Source organism: Apteryx rowi, unplaced genomic scaffold, assembly GCF_003343035.1.
Source record: "Apteryx rowi isolate R43461 unplaced genomic scaffold, aptRow1 scaffold_446, whole genome shotgun sequence".
Taxonomy (NCBI): domain Eukaryota; kingdom Metazoa; phylum Chordata; class Aves; order Apterygiformes; family Apterygidae; genus Apteryx; species Apteryx rowi.
Genome location: NW_020450701.1, coordinates 321,338 through 326,121, shown reverse-complemented (window position 1 = coordinate 326,121; position 4,784 = coordinate 321,338). Strand labels below are relative to the sequence as shown.

The following is a 4,784-nucleotide window of genomic DNA, read 5'->3' as shown; positions in this document are numbered from 1 at the left end:
GGGAGACGAGACCCGGCCCGGCCCGGCCCGGCCCGGCCCGGCGGCGCGGTTCCCAGCACGGATACCCCCCCGGGTGTTTTACTTGCAAGCTTTTCCCCAGCTGCCCCCAAGCCGGTCCCGCCCTCCCGGCCGCCAGCTTTGGGCGGCGGCCCCCGAGCCCCGCACAGCCCCTGCCCCGGGGGCCTGGCGCCTCCTACCTCCCGCGGCCGCCGGGGCTGCCCGCGCCGCTAGGCGGATCCCCCGAGGAGCGCTGGGAAGACCAACGGCAAGGCTGCCAGTCTGGGGGGAAGAAGAAAAAAAGTAATTTAAAAAAATCGTGCACAAGGCACGTGAAGAGGATTTCCAGGTTAACTCTTCCATGCATTTATGGGAGCCTGCAATCCACCGGCAAGGTCACCATTAAGCCAGGTGCTGTAGAGGAAGCTCTCCCTGCCCTTCTGTACATGCAGCAGGGGTAACGCAGGAACATGAGACAGGTTATTATAGTATCTAGCACCGTTTAGGGAACATTGTTTCCAGGCCCTTGGAAATTGAAGGGTAAGTTTCAATACCCTAGTTAAAATTCAACTGGACCTCGCAAAACAAAGTAACTCGTTTTTTTCTGAACAGATTCAGGCTATAAGAAAGTTATAAAAACACAAATTCCAGAAAAAGAATCTTTTAGTGGCAGCATCACTTCCAGTTTCTTTTGTTCCGTAGATCTAGAAGGGCAGGACAGCCAGCAGGCAGCGTGGGTTCAGTTTAACTGAACAGGCTGCTGTGTCTGTTATGTTTAAACTTTGTGTTTACTGAGCATCCGCATATTGTTTCTAAACCAATATGGACTAATCATTGTTCAGACAAGACTTCAGAGGCAAAGGACATCTACTGCAAAGGGGAATACTGAGCATGAGGCAAAAGACCGTGACATTTTAGTTTCTTCCACCTAAATACCAGAAATGATTAATAATTCTTTGGATTTCAACTGCAGTGTAAATAATGGACAAATGTGAAAACAGGTTAGTCAGTTCCACTGACTTAAATGACATGAGTTCTGGTCTCACCACTCAGGTGAAACATCTAAGTGCCCAACAAAACACCAGTTTTCATCAGAAAATTGTTCTATTGATTATGGAAAAGCCCCTTGTTCTACAAGCATGTTTTCACAAGACCTATATGTGTGCCTGATGAGACATGATGATGTTCACTTAAACACAGTCACAGGTATTGGCAAGTATATAGCAAACAACAATTCGGGAGATCCAGTTTCAGAACACTCGCTCCTGCTGCAAGTATTCCCAAATACTACACTCATGTGTCAGACACTGACAGCCATCCAAGAACTCTCCAAAAAGAAACCAGAGAAACAGTCTGGCATTGTTTAAAATACATCAGTGTTTTGATTAGCATGTTGTAACTGTGTACACACAAGCTACAAGTCAACTCATCTGGATCATAATCTTCCATTTTAGTAGAGTCCTTACAGGAAGGAATGAGGAATTTTCTCATCCTAACCTGCCCTTTTCCAATTCTGATGTTTCATATTTTTGAACAGGCACTGCTGTATATAGAGACTCTGCATCGTAGCAACAGCCATCTTCTGCTTGTTTGAATGTGGCAAGATATTTGCTGTATATTCATAGAGAGCTTTTAAACAACCTATATTAGCACTTCTAGTTCTAACCCCTAGAACAGAAGGCTTTTGAACTTCAGTCAGTTAAAATACCTTGTTGGCAAAGAATTTAATCAGGTCATCTTTATTCAACAGTTATTTTACTTAAAAGTTGTTTAGCAGTGTTCATCTAGCTGGTCAATAGTTTTCAGTCAATTATTCACTTGTCAGCAGATCAGTTTTAATTGGACTGACTTACAGTAGAGGAGCCTCAGCCAAGGAAAGCAGGGAAGACCCTGGCCTAGAGATAATTTAATTCTGTCTACCTGACCACACAGTCTTAACCTTAAACCTTAACCTTAAACCTTCAAATAAAAAGAAGCTATTTGTCCTTCAGTGCAGTTAAAAACTCTCCAAAGAGGCTGACAGGGATGCCAACCATTTAATTTTATGTAGTTCATCTCACTATTCTGGATCTGTACTAGGTCTAAATAGTTACAGAGCAGTGACCTGATATGTATCCTTAAATTGTAATTTGTCCCAGTGAACTACTCAGCATATTTATCTGTCTGTTGCATCACACCATACAAAACACTGTTAAGGGTTTTAAAATTTGAAGAAATCCTAATTTACAGATTTGCTTGACAAGCTTTTTAAGGGTAATAGTCTAATGTCAGTTTGCTTGGGACACTTAGTAGTTAATTGGATAGTAGATCTAGCAACACACAAAACTGAACTTGCCTTTTAAGTAAAGTTACAAGGTCAGCATTCATTCTGACATTTTTGTCCACGGGAACTCCCTTGCGTTCCTCATTTATGTTTCCTAGGCAAGTAACATACACAAAGAGTCTGGCTGCCACTACTTTGCAGTGCTTAGCTTCTAAACAGTGTTGCAAATCTGCTTCCTGTACTGTCTTCCCACCTATTTCAGGTCTTTGTTGAAGAGCGCCAGTGACTGGATGGGGGGAGAGGAAAAAATGGAGAAGAGAAAAGAAGGACCAGTCAAGCCATCTCAAACCTAAGAGATCACAGATATACACAGTATCTCTAACATGTTTCACCAAGCCCAGTGAGAGCAGAAAGTAATAGCAAATAGTGGAAAAACAGTGGAAATAGTGTAAAAATAGCGGAATAGGTGTAAAGGAGAAACTATTTTTATTGAAAATGTGTTTCAACTAGTATGAAAAAAACCTTGTCACTGACCAAATATCACAAGTCTAATTTTATAATATCAAGAGAACTAAACAGGCCAAAATACAATATAAAAAACATTGCAAGACAAAGCAGGAACGCAAAAGACTTGTTTAACATAGCCAGGAGCTTTGTTAGTGAACACTGTTCTGTATATATATTCTGTGGTACTTAAATATATATTCAAATATTCACACAACAAGCACAGCCCAAACCACTTGACAAGTACAGTCCAATATTTTTAGTTACTGTTTAAACACTGTGGGTCAATTGACTAACACCTCAAAATAATTCTCTCACTTTCAGCTTCAAACACTGACACAACAGCTTTTAGCTTCAGTTATTGTATCTTCAAAAGAATATCTTACCCTATCATTTTCAATACCAAGTTTTCTATCCTACTCTTCATGCTCAGGGATAACACAACCTCCTTGCCCCAGACAGTTACTAGAGTCATCAAGTTTGGGCACTAAGGTTAGATCTCTGGAATCAAAAATTCTTCTGTGATGCTCTCTTGCATATCAACAACTCCAATTAAACCAAATATGTCTATTTAAAACCCTCCAAAATGTACTAATGTGACACTGCAATAGATGTAAGGTGATCTTTGTTAATCATTGTTGGCCTTTAGTCTATAAGGCCCTAAACTTAATCTTCACTCGGAAAAAAACTGATGACCCTTGTAGTTAAACTTGCACTTGCCAAACAGCTTTAGCCCGTTTTTGCCTTTAAGGCCACTCTGAATACTTTGTATCCAGCTGCACAGTATATGAGCAGCCTGACGTAACCCTTCAGAAAGCCGCAAGCTGTAATGGACAGGCCTCATGACGACACAGATATAGCAACTCAGGGCAAATATTATGTAATACCTAGGATTCTGACAGCCACAAAGTCCCCACAAAAATACATGAAGACAGATATGCATCTGCCCTTTTCTATCATTTTATGCTCTGAGCTGATCAATTATACTCATTCTGCTTCCCAGCCTCTGCATCTAATTAACCCAAATCCATACCCCAATCTCTGCTCAGCATTGCCTGCTTAGGAATTGGACTTAAGAGGTTTGGGAATGGGCCAGCTGGAACCAGGTGTTCAGCTCTGCTTAACGTGACACCTAAGATTCATGTATTAGGGAAGACAGATCTCTGACAGACTCCTTGGATACACGAGATTACTAAAAAAAACAACCATGGGCTATCAAGGGTAAAGATCAAATAAAAGGCGACCCTAAGTGGGAAAGTGATTTAGCTGAAACTCTGAGAGTTAAAACTGTGTGTGTGTGGGGGGGGGGAACCAAAACCACAGTTGCACAAGATGTAAACTCCACAGTGCATGTGCAAGCAACAGTGTCACCAGGTAACTGCTCTTTACCAAAGTTGGTTTTGTAACACTTAATTTATGTATGCATATTAATAGCTTTCATTAACTCATTTTCATAGTTGCCTGCCTGTGCTTATCAGAGAACTCTGAACAATGGTTTAGTTTTACATGAGCTGCAGGGAGAAGTGTTTTTTTTCCCCCCTCACTTTTTTTTTGTACTCTAGATCAACTGCAACATTTCTTTAGATTAGAGAGATAGTCTTTCAGTTTGGAGAGATTAAATTAATACACAAGAGACTGATCTGTAGCAAACAGACTTCAACCCCTTCCCTCAAACAAATGAGCCAATCCACACAAAACAACCGCAAGCCACCTAAGAAAGTACAGAAAGATGCAGTATTATCTCTTGATGGAACATAAGAGCTCTGCAAGTAAAGGAGGCTTCCCAGTACTGAACGACATCCACAGTGAGCTGACAGTTCCCCAGCACTCTGGACATGAACAAAAAGATCCATATATTACCAGAAGAGAGTCCTGGAGCAGAGAGGATGGTGGAGATCAAAACCAGAACCTACCACACTGCATGGAACCACACTTAGTGTAGCAAACATGGAAAACCAAACCAACAGAAAGAGACAGAACAACTGTAATGGCTTGCATCATTTCATGAACATCAGAGTAT

General features: G+C 41.5%; 1 protein-coding gene across 4 annotated transcripts in view; it reads right to left on the bottom strand.

Moving 5' to 3' along the window:
- The window catches only part of LOC112971517 (serine/threonine-protein kinase Sgk3), a 61,396-nt gene that overhangs the window by 36,635 nt on the left and 19,977 nt on the right, over positions 1-4,784 (bottom strand). For all 4 annotated transcript variants that reach the window (XM_026077046.1, XM_026077047.1, XM_026077045.1 and 1 more), the window contains exon 2: positions 198-279. The gene's annotated coding sequence lies outside the window, so the exon portion shown is untranslated. The remainder of the gene's footprint in view (positions 1-197; positions 280-4,784) is intronic.